Source organism: Tenrec ecaudatus, chromosome 3 (assembly GCF_050624435.1).
Source record: "Tenrec ecaudatus isolate mTenEca1 chromosome 3, mTenEca1.hap1, whole genome shotgun sequence".
NCBI classification, from domain to species: Eukaryota; Metazoa; Chordata; class Mammalia; order Afrosoricida; family Tenrecidae; genus Tenrec; species Tenrec ecaudatus.
The window spans coordinates 49,099,848-49,119,263 of NC_134532.1; the positions used below are offsets into that span (position 1 = coordinate 49,099,848).

General features: G+C 42.6%; 1 protein-coding gene across 1 annotated transcript in view; it reads left to right on the plus strand.

The window, feature by feature from the left end:
- Positions 1 to 19,416, plus strand: part of LOC142442265 (uncharacterized) — a 1,041,239-nt gene that overhangs the window by 1,005,710 nt on the left and 16,113 nt on the right.

Here is a 19,416-nt window from a genome sequence, read left to right on the forward strand (position 1 = left end):
CAATTACTCTTTACATAAAATGCTTATAACATGACTTTCTATGGATTAGTTTCTCTAGCCTACATCAACACCCACAAGGCTGAATGTGCTCTCTGCGACCACACACCAGTTGATGCGAAGAGCCAGGGAGGTTCTAGACCTGGACCTTGGGTTCTCCCCTGCCCCGCTCCCGGGAAAAGGTACCGCACAGGTGACCATACTTAGCAAACCCACGCCCAAAGCACTAACGTTTTGTGCACCAGCTGCAGCCACTCTCTTCCTGAGACGCATTTTCTTCGTAGTGAGAGAAACAACAGGCCCGGGGCTCACCTTTGAGCTGAAGAGGTACAAGGAGTCTTAGAGAAGGCACCACTGTGCAGAAAGGAAACAATGGGGGGGGGGGGGTTAGCAGAAACCCACAAGGCAAGGAATCTGGGAACCCGAGGACAAGACCCCCAGCCTGGGATTACCCCTTTCCCAGCGGGGATTCCCACCATGAGCCCCAACCAATTCAAAAGCTGGGGGATGGGATCGGCCTCCCAGGACACGTGCTCACCTCTCACCACGAGGGGCGCCGCCTGGAGAAGGCGAAAAGGAGAGAAAGGGCATTTGCACCCCAGCAGGGCTGATGGGTGCACCAGGATACCCCAAAGTGGGCACCGCCCACACGCGTGACCCTAGAGAAGAGCGCCCCTCACCTGGGAGCGCTGGCTACATGGTGCTCAGGTTGCCGGCGCTCCTCTAGCACCAAGGGCAGCACACCGTAAGTAGGAGCCGCCAGAAAAGCAACACTTCCGGCTAGGACATCGCCACTTCCGCCCCGTCTCTGAGCGACCCGGAGTGGGAGGAGCCGGCGGGGCCGGGGCTCCGCCTTCACTTCACCTTTGAGGCGGCTCTGGATCCGCTCATTGCAGCGGCTGCACAAACCCAGGTGCCTGCCGAAGCGGGGAGGGGCGGTGCTGTTGGGGGCGGGGCTGGGGCGGCGTGGGGAGGAGCCAGGGAGAGGCGGTGAGGCAACCAAGGGCCCTCAGCTCTGTCTGTGGCTGCCTCTGCAAAGGCTCAGGTAATGATTGCACCTGGGGGCAGAAATGGTACTTTCCCCAGCGCCGAGAGCGTGCATGGGGGACATAAAACAATGTACAATGTACGTGTGTGAGCCTGTGATCAGATTCCCCAAATGGGGCATCCTCCTAAGTAACGCGAACCACCCAGCCATCCAAACCTGCCACGGTGTTAATGGGCTGAAGAAAGAATTGTAACTAATGACCTTTGAGGTAAAGGACCATAGTGCGCCACAAAGCATTGTCGTGTATGATTGCCTTTAGGAAAAGAGAAGTTCCTGGCATCATGTGGTCTAGGTAAATTATGTCAGTGTAACAAAATGTAAAAATAAAACTTAAGCAGGAGCATTAAAAAGTGATGGGAGAAAGGGGATGGAGTTAGAGTTTACTTTTATCTTGTTTTATTTTGCTTGAATGCTATTGGGGCAGTTAAACTTGACAGTTAAGTTCAATGATGCTTATGATTTACGTACTCTGCTAATTTAATATCACTTACCAGAGGTTCTATCAGTCCAGTGGTTTCAAGTGCATGAGCAAAATGTTTGTAGAGACTCTTCCAAGTTGAGAGGTCTGGAATTTAAATTTACTTCCTCTAAGTAACTCTTGTCTGCTGGGTCTCTCAGAAGTGCTTATGGGACAGATCAAAGTGAAGCATTTCCCTATTAATTTGCATCCATAAGGATTATGCTTCTCTCATGCCTGATACAGTAGAGAATTTCCTTATGAAGTTGTAGTCAGATTCCAAAGTTGCTGGTTGAAAATGGAGATATGAGGATTGCAATACTTTGTTACATTTCCCAATATGGTCAGATAGTTCCACAGATGATACAGAAAACTCTGTGTCACTTATCAACAAATATTTACTGAATTGAACTGATTTATGTTCCTAGGTCTGATGGAGCCACCTTATACTTAGATGTTGGGAAACAGAGAGTAGATTTTGCAACTAAAAGGGGACTTCTCTTAAAATACCTGCCCTGTTTGACTGGGTAGGCTAGAGAAACAAATCCAGGGTCACTCATAATGTGTAAGAAGGAGCTTTATACCGAAGAGTAATTGGATATCAAGAAAAGACCCCAATCCAGATCAAGTCCATAAGACTGATATGAGCCCATAAGTCAAATACTAGTCCATAGATTCCTCTTCAGACTCACACAGCACATGCAATGATGCTGATTGCAGAAAGATCACAGGTCGGTGACTGAAAATTCTTGTGTATCCATCCAATGGCGGCAGAATTTCTTAGGGCTGGCGCAAGTCTCTCGTGGTTCTTCTACCTCTCTGAATAGTGGGAAGGTGAAGCAGAGAGAGAGGGTAGCCTACCTCCAGTGAGAAAGATGAGAAGTTCCCAGAATTCTCATGAGACGGTCAAGCCCACCAGGAAACATCATGGAACTGTGATCTGATTGACAGGCTAAACTCCAATCCTAGTCTTATTTATCAAATGAATATGAAATTATGTAACTACTACACCTGCTTTCATGTGAGATTTTCTGTCCCCATGGATAAATCATGAATTGTCAAAACAAACAAACAAACAAACAAAAAAACAACGCAGTGCCATGGAGTCAATGTGAACTCAGAGTGGCGCTATAGGACAGGGTAGAAGTGCCCCTATGAGTTTCCAACACTAAATCTTTGCTGAAGTAAAAAGCTCCATCTTTCGCTGTGGCGTGAATGGTGGATTCAAAGTGCTAGTCTTACAGTTAGCAGTCCAACTCGTAACCACTACACAAGCAGGGCTCCTTATCTATCATTGTAGCTCTACCCACAGTAGCATACAAGTGTGGTCCAAAAGGATCCCTCAGTTATGCAAGCTACTTTCCATTGAATTGCTAACCTAATGCTAGTGATTGATCAGACCCAGATGTGCCCAGCTACCACTACCAAGGGCTCGAAAAGGAATCCCATTAGAAGATCATAGATAGTGCAGGAGGAAAATGTGGACCAAACTTCAAATCACCAAAGAGACCCTGAACACAGTGGTCTGTAGTCACCTTTCAAGTCCAGTCTTTGTGTCAACAAGCCTGTGACAATCCCAGGGTTTGTAGTTGAAATTGTATGGCTAGAATATAGCAAGAGCTTAGTAAAGTCCTAGAAGATAGGAGAGAGAAAATAAAATAAAAGACTCAGACACATTTTATGGTAGCATGCTTACTGTAAGGGCGAAACTAAGGAATAGGAAGGAAGACAGTTAGGACAAGGGAGAGCAGAAACAGAAATAGCTTTATTAGGTGGGGGGGGGGGAGGAGCTCCCGGACAAGGTTCTAGGACCTAGGCCAACAGGTCAGGGAAGTTGTGCTCAGCAGCTGAGGTTGAGGGATATTAAAGGGGTGGTAAGAAATGTAGGGCCATTAGCCTATGGGGTCTGGAAACCAGGAGGGAGAATTGCTTGTGGACTCCTTGCTGCTTTCTTTGAACCAGTAACATCTGGTTTCACTGGTTATCTTATCTGGAGCCCAGCTGCTGCTGACCTTTGGGATGTGCAGGGAAGGGCGTGCAGGGTCCGGACCTGCTTCAGCTTAGTCCAAATGGGGGCTGCCTAGTTCACACCCGACCCAAACACTTACCTCTGGGATGGCCATGATCTCAGCAGCCAGATTTATGCAAAAAGAGGGAGGAGAAGAGAGTCAATCTTTACTGTCGGGATATTTGTAGGTAGCTATAAGCTATGCACATTCAGTAGTTACATACATCACAAGGTGGGTGGTAACCACAGTAAAATCTCTGAGCTCACTGGTGAGGAAACCTAATACCTGCATTGGGGGAAAGCATGAGGGGGATGGGTGCTGTGGCAGGAGGGGAAAACAAGAATGTTTGCTTTTATAGAGAGATAGAATCAACCATGTGCTCACTTTAAGGCAGCATAGGTGTTAGGGGAGAATCTGTGAGAATGATGTTTAAAGCAGAATAATGTACTTGTACTTTACTCTAACATACCAAAGTGGTGGCTTTCCTACCATGGAATACTAGCTTTCCAGATTCCCTCTGTTATAAGTTAGGGAATATAGCCCTAGTCATATTTCCCTCGGTCTTATTTACCCACAGTCCGGAACTGAACTCACCCTGTTGATAGACTAACCAACCATGTAAGTCAGATCAAAAGGACAGTACAGACCCAAGGACAGAATTTAGGAAATGAGGAGGAATAGAAACAAGAATGCCTTGAAGAAAGTGAGATGAGTGATAGTGGGTTGCTGTTGTTGTGGTTGATAGTTGTCCTCAATTAAGTTCCAGCTCCCAGAGAACCCATGTACAACAGAATGAAACACTGCCAAGTCCTGCTCCATCTCACAGTTGTTGTTCTGTTTGTGCTCTATTTCACTGCCCTTCTACTTTCCCAAGCATGATATCCTTTTCCAGGCACTGGTTTCTCCTGATAACATATCCAAAGCACATAAGACAACATCTCCCAAGGCACACTTCTCAGGAGCATTCTCGATGTACTTCTTCTGAGACAGATTGGTTAGTTCTTCTTGAAGTCCATGGTTCTTTCAATATACTTCGCCAAATGATAATTCACATGATGCAGAAAGTATCAAAAGAGGATGGAAGGAATGCACAAAGCAAAAGGTAGTGTATGATCAAGGACCTATGTTACTGACGGAAGAAGTCCAAATAGTACTGAAGATATTAGAAAAAAAATGAGGCTCCAGCAGTTGACAGAATACCAGCTGAAATGTTTCAATCAGCTGATGAAGCACAGGAATCACTCATTTCTTTATGAAAGAAATTTAAAACTCAGCTACCTGACCCCTCAAAAATAAACAACTGTAGCAATTATCAGCCAATAGAATTAGTACTACATGCACATAACATTTTGCAGAAGATAATTCAATAATGATTGCTGCTGTACTTCAGCAGGGAGACTCCAGAAATGCAATCTGGATTCAGAAGAGAATGTGAAATAAGCCGTCATTGCTGACATCAGATGGGTCTTGCCTGAAAGCTAACAGAAAGATGGTTACTTGTGTTTCATTGACTATGCAAAAGCATTTAACTGTGTGGATCTGTGGCAGATAGATTTATGTCAACTTGAAGATGTATGAATGTGTAGTGGTGGAATCCAACCTGCCAGTCAGGTGACAGCCTCACAGTGCCTCCTTGGGGGTGTGGACGTCTAATAATTTGGAGAATATTGAAATTTCCATCTCTCTGCCATTCCATCTTCCTGCTTGATATAACTCTCTTTCTTTAGGGGTAGCCCCATGTAGGCTGCTTGAGCCTGAGAGTTTTTGGTGCCCTTCCACACTACGACTGACCTTGGATCCATCTGATCCCGCATCCACTGGCCTGTTATCTTCCACATCCAGCTTCACCTTTGTACATCATCAGCCTGCAGCTCTGTGGGTGTGCAGAGGACCCTGCCCTGCATCAGACTTGTCACCTTGAGTTAGACTCGGGTTGGGTGCCTTCTTGGTATAATATTACTTCTTGATAGAAAACTCTTTCTTATACATATATGAGTTTCAACTGGATTTGTTTCTCTAGACAACCTGGTCTACCACAGGATCATAGCATTGAGAAGAATTCAACTTTGAGAACATGGAGTTGTGCTCATGTAGAACTTGTACATGGACCTAGAGGCTCTTATCTATAAAGAAGAGACTATCTTGTGCTTTAGAATCAGGAAAGTTGTATGTCAGAATTGTATCCTTTCATCATGCTTATTCAATCTATATGCTAAGCAAATCATCTAAGAAGCTGGAGTTTCTGAAGATGAACTTCGGCATTATACTTCTCATTTTCTAGGAGGAAGGCTTTTTAACATTTGTCAATCTACACATGACACACCTTGCATGCTTAAAAGGATGGAAACCTGTACGGATTCCAACGCAGTGTAAAGAAAACAAAACTCTCATTACGGGACCAATAGATAATATGATAAATAGGGGAAATATTGAAGTTGTCAGGATTTCATCTCGTTTGGACACATGTTTGCATTGGGCAAATCTGCTGTACAAGATCTCTTTAAAGTACTGCAGGGGAAAGAAGTCACTTTGACGCCAGAGGTGCACCTTTTTTCATTCCCATCATGTGCATGTGCAAGTTGGATATTGAGGAAGGAAGACCAAAGAAGAATCAATTCATTTGAATTATAGTATTGGCAAAGAATGCTGAAAGTACCATGGACTTCCAGAAGATAGTACCTTAAGGGGATTGAAATTTTTAAGTCAAAACTGATGAGGTTGTGGGGAGAGTGAAAGGATTAGCCTGCTGTTAGTTAAAATACAAGAATTATAACCATATCAGATTTAGTTGTCGGAATTTTAAAATGCAGCAGTCCCCCACTTGCAGTACAAATTGATTCTAAGCTTAATTAGTGGAGCAGATCTTCTAATTCAGGAAGATGGTAAACCAGGCCAGTAAGGTAGGCAGAAAAACAGTAGCATCCCCTTTAGATAAGCAATGGAGTCTAATGCATCAGGGGCCCATGGCCTGGTAACCCCTTGAGAAATATATGCATAGATACTTGTTGTCTGTGGATGTTACACAAACCTGCTTTTTGCCACATAATTTGGGGTACAAGCATGCACACACACTCCAGCAGGCACACACACCTGCACATGCCAGATGAACCTCAAATGCCAGTGTCTTAAAGTAAACTTGACCTGCAGGCAACGATGCAAATGCACACATCTGAGCATTTCCAACCAGTTGATCCAAAGGGACTCCTAATTTACCTCGCAAATGGCACATTCTGTTCCAGGGCTCTGGCTACATCAGTGTAGCTGCATGTGGCTTGTCATTTGGAGTGTCTCAAGGAGAGTGAACTATAGTCCCTTTGAACCTCCAAAAGAGGTCATGAAGCTGCGATCTGATTGAATGGTGAAAGTCCACCCCTTTGGAAGTTGACAGGAGATTACGTAGCTGCACATCACCAAACACCTAATTTTTAATTGTGTGCTCCTTTTCCTTTATTTACTAATTTTCATTAGTTCAATGATGGGTTCACTGGCCACTGTTCTCAATCCATTTTCTGTCCCTGCTACATTACCAGTTGTGATCTACAAAGTGATGGTACACAATTCTAGGCTGATACCATGAAGCAACATCCTAGACTGCCTGCCTTCAAAAGGCTGGTTAAGTACACGTTGAATGTGTCCTACAAGCACAGTTGTACTCAGAGAGATTCGTGAAGGGAATTTTGTTGGTCACTTAGTTCATTAAATATACTTTCATCTCATGTCTGACAATTGGGACCATGAGAACAACGTATTAATAGGCTGATCCAGACAGACAGAAATAAAGAAGCAGAACCAGAGTTACGAGATGATAAGACTACAATAAGCATTCTGGAGACTACATTGCTCACCTGTGGTGTTTCCAAGTGTCACATAGCCTTGGCTTCAAGACCTCATGGGATATTTGTGAAACTGGGTATCCACAACCTGAAAAGTAGACTCTTCCATCACTTTGGACTTCACATGGCTTCCTTGAAACCAGAAATTCACAGTTCTTTTAAAGCCAAGAAAGTTATGGAGAATATTTTGATTAAAAAAAATGAAAAACAAAACATGGGCATACATTTGCAAAATTTTACTTATTTTGGCTATTTTTATAATAGAAAAACAATGGGGACAATCAAAAATGGACTCTAGACAGATAGATAAACATCTGTATTTATATAATGGAATGTTATGGAATATCGCTTAAAAACATGATGAGTCTGTTAGTCATTTTAAGACATGGACTTAGCAAGAGAACATTCAGATTAGGAATGTTAATCAATCTCACAAGGATAACTATTTTATGAAATAATTATTATAAGAAATTAAGAAAATGTTTTCATAGGAAAAGATAAGGTTTCAATGACTGCAAGGGTGCTGGAATGTGGTGGGGGCAGTAAGCAGAAAGGGTCATAAAATTTTGAAGGAAGAGACAGACAAAAAGAGAACTGCATAAAGTGGGAGAGGGGGTAGAACTGGGTCACTTTTACTGATTTGACTTGATGAGATGGGCAGTGCAGCTATACAGAATATGTTTTATTTCAACTATTGTGTTCTACACACAAAAATCATAAAGAAGTATTTAAAATATATAAAAATGAATAAATACCAAGATAAATAAATGAAAGAGTTAAAGTGTATTGTGCCAACCTGGCTGATAAACACATGAGGTTAATTGAAGGGTGGAGAGATAAATGTCTCAATCAGTGAGCCTTACCTTTCAAGTTCTCGGGCCTCTACCTTTCTGATGATAAGATCAGGTTGCACCTGCCTTAGCCAGTTCCCTGTTACCACTGGCAAGGCTCACTTCTTGCAACACATCCTGAGGAGAAGCTACATGGACCTACCCCGATGCAACCCTGGGTGCTGGTTACACGTTCACTGATTCGGCTTTCCTTCTGCACTTGGCATCATTGTGTGTATTTTATGAAATGAAGGAGGACTTTATGGATTGGTGTTGGACACATGGGCTAATGTTGGACTTGTGGGCTTGGGCAGCACTGGGTTGGAATGTTTTCTTGATGTGCACTAACCCTTTATATAAAACTGGCTTATATATACAAGTAAGTTTCTGTGTATTTGTTTCTCTAATATACCCAGACTGACACAATAAATAAAGTGAAATTTTCTTATAAAAAATATAGGTTGAGAAATGTGGCCGGGTTAAAAACCATTCTGATTCTTTACACATTAGATATCAACATTTCTCTGAGTCTCAATTTAAAAAAGGGAAAAGAAAAACTGAAGATGACATAGATTCTTATTAATATAAAATTCATTTTAACATAGGAACAAACAGACTGTTTAAGGCACAGGTATATATTGTTTAGACATTGCAATGTGGAACTGTAGAAACATAGAAGAAATTCATATGCATTGAAAATGACATGGTGTATGGATCTTAAATACCAGAACAACAACAATTAAAAATGTAAGACCAATAACTACCAAACAAAAACCCAGCCTGATCCTGTATAAGAATTATTTACATAGGATTGTGTTTAGAAGAAAGACGTTTCCTTTTCAAAATCCAGTTTCTCTATTTCTAAAGTGATAATTCTTTATTCCTGAGATCCTAGTTAACATAGTTCTCAGACATAGATGCCCTTCAATCTCAGAGTTCTACTGGGGTTGTCGCTTGGAATTATGCTGTGGTAGTTACAAAATCTCTTGTCAATTTATACATGGGGACAAACTGACCTTAAATATAGAACTTGCTTTGTTAGACTTAAAAACTGTTTTGTTTCACTTTCCTGAGAATGCTTTACCAGTTTCACACAAGAACTTGCCTTCCCCCTCCCCTTGTTTGGCAAGACGCCCCACAAGGATGTATAAAACCTGCTTTAATGCTGTTCAGGGACCTCGCCTTACAGACTGAGCCTGTCTCAGTTGCGGGTGTGGGCCTAGATTAGAATCTGTCTGAATAAAGCTTTACTGTTTCCATCTCTGTTTCAGTGAGTGGTCTGGGTGAGGGTCTCGCTCGCTAACAAAAAGTTGTGTGATTCATTGGTGCTATAGGGCATCCTGACTGGCTCATATCTTCCCTGTGGCCCCTCTGTAAAGGGATGTTCAATCTCTACAGATGGGCATTGGGTCTCCACTCCATGTGCCTCCTCATTTACATTGGGGATGGTTTTATTCTGGGTCTTAGATGCCTGATACCTGATCCCATTGACACTTCATGATCATACAGGCTGGTGTGCTTCTTCCATGTGGACTTTTTTGCTTCTGAGATAGAGGGCCACTTGTTTGTCTCCAAGCCTTTAAGATGCTAGATGCTATATCTTTGATAACAGTACACCATCAGCTTTCTTCACCACATTTGCTTATGTACACATTTTATCTTCAGCAATGTTGTTGGGAAGGTGAGCATCACAGAATGTCAGATTGTTAGAACTAAGTGTTCTTGTGTTAAGGGAGTACTTGATTTGATGCCCAATATCCTTCTGCAACCTTAATTCTCATCATATAGATATGAGTATATAGATCTATTCCCCTCTCATTATGTATATATTTACATATGTACATTTTATTTATACCCTAAAGAAATAAAGAATACAACACAAACAGACATATACACACCTATGTTTATTGCTGCATTTTCCAAAATAACAAAAACAAGGAAACAACCAAGGACACCTATTATAAAGGAATAGACAAACCCTGGCAATAGAATATCATGCATCAATTAAAACAAAATGACTGTCGGGTTAGAAACAAGTGGAGTGAGGCGAGGATTGCAGACTCTCAGTTCCCGTTACACTGCATAGACCATATCTCTGCAAAGATGGTCAATGTATCCCAAGCCCAAGGAACTTTCTGTAAGAAGTGCGGCAAACATCGACCTCACAAAGTGACCCAGTATAAGAAGGTCAAGGATTCCCTGTACGCACAATGAAAGAGGCCCTATAATGGGAAGCAGAGTGGCTGTGGTGGACAGACAAGGCCAATTTTCTGGAAGAAGGCAAAAACCACAAAGAAGATCATGCTGAGATTAATGTGTTGAGCTTAACTGTAGATCCAAGAAGATGCTGGCCATTTAAAATGCAAGCATTCTGAACTGGGAGGTGATAAGAGAAAAAGGGCCAAGTGATCCCGGTCTAAGCCTTGTTTTATCTTGTAAATTTGAAAAAAGTGTTGAATCAATAGTCACATTATCTGTAAGCATATAGAGCTATATACTTACTTGGAGAAAAAAATGACTGAAACACCATGAGGCATGAAACAAAGTATGCTTTGCAAACTCAGTCAATCCTCCAAACATAAATATTTAATAACACTAGCATTATAATGAAAACCAAACATAAAGAAACTTGGATTATACTTGAAAAGATAAGCCTTTGATGACTGTGAGGAGGCAAAGGGCAGGGAGGAAACAGGGATAGGAGAGGGATAGGTTATTGAGGAAGATGGGGCAGAGAAAAGAGACTTATATGGACTGTTTAAAATATTACTTTTGATTTCCATTTCTTGAGAGATGGACTGTGTAAATATATACAGCGTACATATTTCTTAAAAAATCCTTCAAGATTTCTTATTCCTCCAATCTAAATATAGGTCTGAGTGACTAACAAAAAATAAAAAAACCAAAAAGCAGGAAGAGTAAAACTGAATGGATTAGGGTCTTTAGCTATAGAAAAAAAGTTCAAACAAAACGACAAAAGAAATCAGTAAAGGCTTTTTTTAATGGGTACCCAACTTACTAAGAACCATTGACTTAATTTATCTGTTATGCTGGAAACTGAGAGCAGCATAGTAAAATGCTTAGTCTAACAGACATAAGCAAAGATGTAAATGAAGACTGGGGACAAGAGAAAAGAAAATGTTGGTGGTGGGTTTTAAATTGCAATATGCTTTTTTTCCCCAGAGTTGTTAATGAACACATTTCCCTGGCAGAGAAATTCATTCTATCTCAGTGTCCAATAGAAATTGTCCTCTGTCAAAAGTCTTTTAAGTCATTTTTCCATGATGGCCTGATGAAGCCCTGAGCACTTCTCATTGTAAGCCCAACTTCTGCATTTTCACTGGCCATTTCAATAGCAATGATCAACAAGCCTGGCCACAACCTTCGAAGGGGAGCACCTGATCTGAGTAGTTTGGGAAGGTAAAAATCTTGTAGCCCATTGACCATGGAGGACAGACCAATGTACATAAGGCATTGAATGGGATATTACATGATTCAGAAAAGAAAAAAAACAACAAAACGACACCCATGTGATTTTAGGTGAAACAATGAAATAATCAGAAACCTCGGGAATTTAATGTGTTCTTTCTCTCTGAATTGCTAATTTTCAATCATTCAATGATGTGTTCAATTGTCACTAAGACAAGGCCCATTTTTTTTTAACAATTTATTGGGGCTGATACAATTCTTTTCACAGTTCATACATATACATACATCAATTGTATAAAGCACATCTGTACAGTCTTTGCCCTAATCATTTTTTTCTCTTTTCTTCTTTTACATTTTATTAGGGACTCAAACAACTCTTACCACAATCCATACATATACATACATCAATTGTATAAAGCACATCCATACATTCCCTGCCCCAATCATTCTCAAGGCATTTGCTCTCCACTTAAGCCCCTTGCATCAGGTCCTCTTTTTTCCACCCCCCTCCCTCCCCATTCCCCCCTCCCTCATATGCCCTTGGTCATTTATACCTCGTTATTTTGTCATATCTTGCCCTATCCGGAGTCTCCCTTCCCCCCTTCTCTGCTGTCCCTCTCCCAGGGAAGAGGTCACATGTGGATCCTTGTAATCAGTTCCCCCTTTCCAACCCACTCACCCTCCACTCTCCCAGTCTGGGGTCTTAAAGGCTTGAAGGTGAACAAGCGGCCATCTAGCTCAGAAGCAAATAAGCCCACATGGAAGAAGCACACCGGGCAGTGCGATCACGAGGTGCCCAAGGGACCAGGTATAAGGCATCATGCAAAAAAAAAAAAAAAAAGATATAAGTGTGTGTATGTATGTGTATATATGTGTATATGTATATATGTATGTGTATATATGTATATATATATCATATTAAATGAAGGGGGAAGTGCAGAGTGGAGACCCAAGGCCCAAGTGTCGGCCAATGGAGATCCCCTCATAGAGGGGTTTAGGAGAGGAGATGGGTTAATTAGGGTGTGAGGTAGTATCGATGAAGAACACAGCTTTCCCCCAGATCCTGGATGCTTCCTCCCCCCAACTACCATGATCCGAATTCTACCTTGCAGGGCTGGATAGGACAGAGGCTGTACACTGGTACATATGAGGGTTGGAGGTACAGGGAATCCAGGGTGGATGATACCTTCAGGACCAAGGGTGTGAGGGACAAGGCCCATTTTTATCAGGTTTATGCTCACTTTATTCTGTCTGTCTACTTAGAACTGTTCTTAAAGGAAAGACTTAGCCCATTCAAGTTTCTTGTTTCTTTTTAATATGATGTACTTTCTTCCTGAATTGCTAATTAACAAGTCTAAGAAGTTGGGAAGCATGCCCTCCACCCACCACTTTTCCTTAGTTTGTCTTTCTGTCATGGCTTCTGTGTTGTGATTCAAATGCAAAAAGTGTTTCAAATGCAAGCAGGGTCACCCAGAGCTCTTAGCAGAACTTCCAGACTAAGAAGAAACTACTAACAATGGATCAGTTGCCACTCCAGGCCCTGAGCTTCACATCCAGGCCACTCCCTCCAGGAGTCCCTCATTATCTCCAGGCCCCGCCCCTTGGCAAAGACCCCACCCCTACCCAGGTGATGCAACTTTCTGCCGAAACCACATCCTCTGACTGAGAAGGTGCAGCCTGAGTATCCTAAGGGGGTAAGTGAGTCTCTATGTTTCTTTGCTGACCCTAGGCTCGGAGTCCCCTCCAGGCCTGGCATCCCCAGCTGTGCCCCGATCCCCACGGATATTACTTTTCCTGTACCCTGTCTGCCCGCGATCCAGGTCACCGTGACCCCCTAGGATATTTCCAGTTAAATCCTTTCTGAGCTGGTTACAAGCTTCTCTGCCTTCTGCCCTGGGAATACTACGGCCCCCTTTCCTGCTTAGGCCCCCTTTCCTCATTCGCCCTCACCCCTCGCGCCAGAAATGCCCAATTGAGGGGGGGTTCTTGCCTACGGCCCGTTCCCTCCTTGTCAGTTATCGGGCATGAGAGCAGGGGACCCCAGAGTGGCCTTTACTGAAAGGAGAGGCCAGCCTTGCAGTTATCAGGCCACTCCAGTGATGACCGAGGATTGTATTAGAGCTTAACTTCTCAGCACCTTCCTTTGAAACAGGGTACCAGAGCAGTGACAGCCCCCGCATAGATTAGTCCTCACTTGGATTGCAGAGTCCCACATAGAGTAAGCCTCCATTGAACGCCTTCTGACCAGGAAGCAAGGTTGTAGGTACTCTGGCCCTCAGGCAGAGGGCTTTGGAGTGAGGATTACCTTCACTTCTCTCTAGGCAGCCGGGGGAGGGGTGGTCTTTCTTAGAAGCTTGCAAGCCTGTGTGTCCTTGATGGGGGTCAGCAAACTGAAGACAGTACAGGGGTCTCCTAGCTATCCCTTATCAGTCGTGCCCTGACTGCTTGGGTCAGAAGGCCCTGGACCACTCGGAAGTGTCTGTCATTGCCCACCAATCATGCTTTTGTGGCAATTTCTTTTGTCCTTCCCCACAACCTCTTTATCTCACATCTTAATTGTGAACTTGGGAAGCCATTTCAACCTATTGATGCCTTCGCTCACCCAGATGATGTATTTGTCTTCGTGCTGTGTTTGTCACTTAAGATTTAACAAATGTTCCCTTTAAGCTATATTTAAAATGGAGTCTCCTTTTTACTCTAAAACATCTTTCCTGCGTGTCCTGTCCATTAATTCTGCCCATCAGAAATCAGCTTGTGCTCTGTTTTAGACTGCAAAAGGGACTCCAAGCTCAAATATAATTTAAGGAGAACATGTTTTAAGTCTTAATAGTGACAAAGAGAATACAAAGACGCAAACAGACGTCACCCAGATGAAGGAGATCATTAGTGCAGTTCAAGGAAACATTCAAGTCGGGAATCTAATTACGGTAAATAATATTAGAACAAAGGAAACTGTCACAAGTTCATGATTGACTGACAATCATTGTTAAAAGTGGGACTACAGAAGGAGGGACAGGACCATAATTGGGACATCTATATTGTCAGAACATTTTACAAGACTGGTCCAGGGCCATCTGATGTAGGCAGTCTGGGCTAAACATAAGGAATATAGGACACCCTAGATTGGCTGGAGAATGGTGCAGGTCGTCCACTTTCCCACTTCCTCTACCTCTAGGCAAATTTAACCTATGTCCTTGCTTAATAAGAAATAATTCAATGGAGGCTTGATCTATGGGGAGACCCTCCAATTTGATGTTAGGCAATCACTGTTATCCATACACCTTTACTAACTGGGGTGCTAAGACTTTAATCTCTAAGACAGCCCCCCACCGCCCCGGACGTGTCCCCTAATTTCTGCTGATGCAGTAACTTTCCACTGGGAGTGTGAAGAGTCCCACTTGGGGATGTCTCCCCAAATAAACCTCGCCTCAGAGATTGATCCTATTTGGCTCAATTCTCTTTATTACTCCACTCTTCAATCCACTGCTACCACCCCCATACCATCCCTCTTGGCTCTTAGCACATTACTAGCCCAGATGTAAAGTCCACTCAATTTTTATATTCTCTTGATTTTCAGAATCCAGCAATTATTTATTGATGTTTCAGGTTCTTTTATATTTAAATCTGGAAAAAGAATAGGTTTTCTTCACCTGTAAAGAGTTTCAGTTTTGAAAATCCACAGGGTAGTTTTCCTCTCTCCAATAACATCACTATGAGTCAGAACTGTCTTGATGGCAGTGATTTTGGGTTTGTGCAGTGGGAGAGGAGGTTGTGAGCCCCCTCCCCCCAAAAAAAGTAAGAAAATGTTAGTAATGTACTCTCACAACCATGGTTATGTTTGTACCCAATAACTTGAACTTAAATAACACAACATAAAGTGTTTATTCATACTATGTGAATACTCTGGTCTCTAGGTAACAGAATCTTCAACTTTATCTTACAGTAAACCTTGAGGTTTCTCAGGGAATTTAATTTTGATTTAGTAATGATAGACCTTTTGAGTATCCTGAATCCTACTCATCTCTCATAGATCACTTGCTCTAGCTGGGTCTGCTGGACGTGTAGCTGAGACTCCTCAGTGTAGAGGGAAAATGATTTACACAACTCTTGACAGACAAATTGGCACTCACACCTGAGTGACTGTGTGCTGCCATCACACTTGAGCCCACGTTTGGGAAATACTCTCTCATAAGACGTGCTGGGTGAATCTTAGAGAATTTCCTTCAGCTCACTTCGAGGAGAATGGTGTAAATCAATAAGGAGCAGGAATTCCTCAGTGATTTTGTCATTGCTTTGTTATACACACACACACACACACACACACACGAAACCCATCCTTCTTTTTAGTAAGAGAGCTTATGTTCCAGAAAATGTCGCATGAAAGGTTTGGCATCGGTTACCATGGAAATAACTTTTGTAAACATAACTAACACACTGGTATTTTGTGCATGTCTTGGGTACTGATTAGTGGATTCTGAAGTTGTTGTTGTTGGTGTTAGATGTCATTGAGTTAATTCCACATCATAGGGACCCAGTAGACAACAGAAGGAAACACTAACCTCTCCGCTGCCATACTTACAATTTAGAATGAACCCATTGTTGCCATCATGGTGTCGATCCATTTAGTTGGGGGTTCCTATTTGTCCCTGCCCTTCTACTTTACCACATACACTATCCTTCTCGAGGGACTGCTCCCTTCTGACAACATTGTCCAAAGTATGTAATATGAACTCTCGCTATCTTTACCTAAGTAGCACTCTGAGCATACTTCTAAGACAGATTGGTTTGTGCTTTTGGACACCAATGTTACTTCAGTATTCTTAGACAGCATTATAATTCAAATAAATGAATTATTCAGTTTTCCTTATGCAGTGTTCAACTTCCAATACATAGGAGGCAATTGACAATACCATGATTTGGGTGAGGCGCACCTTGTCCTCAAAGTAAGATCCCTGCTCTTAAATACTATAAATAAGCCTAATTAGGCATATATACAATGTAGCTATTGATCTCTTGATGGTTAGTATCACCATTCTGGTTTTTTGTATTTTTTTCATAAGTTATCAGTATTTCTGGAAGGCATTATAACTTACTCAAGCTTAAATTAAGAATGTTGCTCAGGAGGGGCCTGGAAGCCAACTTTACTCTGCAACATACCAATGTAAGAGCCCTGAGTTGAAATCTATCCTTAAGACCCGGTGGAATGGTGAGCCTTATATTCAAGGTATGCTTGATGACTGGTATACATGAGAGAGTCTATAACAAATTGTGCTTTTCTCTAGTAGCCTGACTTGCTGATTAGTTTTAGAGGAGCACTAGTCTGCACCCTTTATCCTATAACTGCAACCTCACACAGCCCTGCCTTCAGAGACACCCTGGGGGCTGCAAAAGGGCAGTGCCAATGATATCCAAGGAGCCACTCAGGCTAATGCCTCCCTACGTTATCCCAGCATAGCCTCTTCCCAGCACATTCATTTTGTTTTCCTGCCAAACTAGGTTACTGGGTGGAGCATGTTTCAGAAGTTCAAACCTAGGCACTAGCTTTTTGCCTTCTCCCTAGAAGAGCAAGACTGGATGGGACACTAGAACCCAAGTCAGTAAGCCCTATCCTACAGTTTGTGTTGCTTGCCATCTGTCAGCATTACCTAGAGCTTGGAATCCAGAATCTAGGCCAAGGTGACACAATGGTTGATCAGTCATCTCTTTCCTGGATCCATCTAAGTTTCTGCCCTCACCTTGGTTCTTGGCATCACCCATTTACCTAACTCTTGCCATTCCTTGATTGTAGGCTACAGTCTTTCCCAAAGGCTTGAAAATTAGACATCTGTAAACACAAGAGCTTTAAAGAGCAGCAAATAAGGATTCTCCTGGCTTGTTTTCTTGTTTAGGATATCTCTGTCTTGGACAAGGTACATCTCCGATGTCCTATTGGTGTCCCTTTGTCTCTATTGTCCACCTCTACAGCAAGTTTCTCCAGTTACCACACTATTGTGCTTAAATTGACTACCCAACCATAGGCATTTCCTCACACACAATACATATTGTAAAGAATTCGCAGGATGCAAGGAGATAGGGGCAGGTTAACTTAATGAACAGCTCAGAATGGGTTGGAGTGGCATGTATGAGCATGATTCAGCTTGATCACTTTCAGCAGATATGTCAAGGGTTATGGTCTGAGGTGCAGTATGAGCTGATAAAGCACGTTCTTCATAAAATACTCCTTTCTTCAGTTAGATTGCTGGTGAAAAGAAGATATTTACCTTCAATGGGGCTTGAGAATTTTGAGGCCTTAAATACTTCCATTTTATTCTGAAAATAAGTATTGTATATGTAGAATGTGAATCCGAAGTTGAAAATGATATTTGAGAAATTAGTTAAACTGCTCTGTAAAGATAGAGTAGACCCTGTGTTTAATGCAAATACCCTCAGATTGGAGCATGATTTGATCCCAGGGTGTGGGGGTAATCACTATTTAGTGCACGAAGTACAGGCTAAGAACCTGCCATGTCTTTCTCAACACTAACTCCTCTTCTGTTTCAGATCAGAGATTTGCCACAGAGAAATATGAGCCAATCTAGGGAGCTAGAAACCTGTAACCACTGTCTTGCACATTGAAGTATCACAAGGAAGGATTTAAACTTCTGACTGATTGTGAACCAAATCCATTCACCCTGGGGTTGCTGAGGGCATTGCTGGGCGTAGGAGCTTGAGGGGAAGCAGGAGGGATCCGTATTTCCTGGGGTCTGACCCCAGGAGAGCGCCAGTGTACAAGGGCCCAGGCTGTCCTGATAGTCAGTGTCCAAGGTCTTTGCTCATCTCCCTGAATGATGGAATTCACTGGGAAAGTAACTGTTCATAATTATATTAGAACTTAAATTCTGAGTACTCCAACTTAACAAAAGGCTCGTGTCATGGTGGTTACAGATTGGGCTGCTAACTGCAAGGTCCGTGGTTCAAAATTCCAAGTCACACTTGGGATGAAAGATCGGGTATCTACACTTGTAAAGATTTACAGTCTTGGAAACCCACAAAATCAGTTTCATCTTCTCCTAAAGGGCTGCTATCATTGGAAAACACTCGATGGCAGTGAGTTGGGTTTTAGGTTTGGGTTGCTGATGACAGTGACAACTCAGTGTCTATTAGTTATGTCCCCACTTTGATTTAGCCACCATTAAATTCTCTGTGATCATTAACCAAGCAGGTAGGTCATTTTCCCCTGGGGGAGAATGCCTTAGAAGTAGATTGCCTGCACTCATTTCCAGCCAGCCCCTCTCCACTTACCTGCCTAGATGTATCCTTGACGGAGGTCAACGTCCTGAGGACAGAACAGGGGCCATTGTCACGAGTCTTGCCTTCATGGGGTTTTTATAAAGGCCCTGGGCCTATCTTGTAAGTCCCTCTATCTAATAATGTGCATGCCTAATCATTCCTGCTGCTGCAGTCCCATCCGTACCTGTGATGTATTAATCTGGCACCAATTGTGATCTGTGGCGTGCCTTATGTTCTATGCCCTGTTTATTCAGGGTCCTCACTGAATCCTCAGTTGTTATTTTGACTTCGTGCTAATGGTGTGTGTGGGTGCATGTGCACACGCTTCTTTTATTATATCTTAAGTTTAATAAATGTTCTCCTTAAATTATATTTGACATAGGGTTCACTTTTCTACTCTAACACACAATTTAGGATCACAAATAACTCAAGGTACAGTTCTCCTTTCGGACAGCATCTTGGCAGACATCCCTGCACGTAAGGGCAGGCCCTGCAGCCTTTTGGCTTCTGTCCTGAATGGGGAAAAGTTACAAAGGTCTTTTAG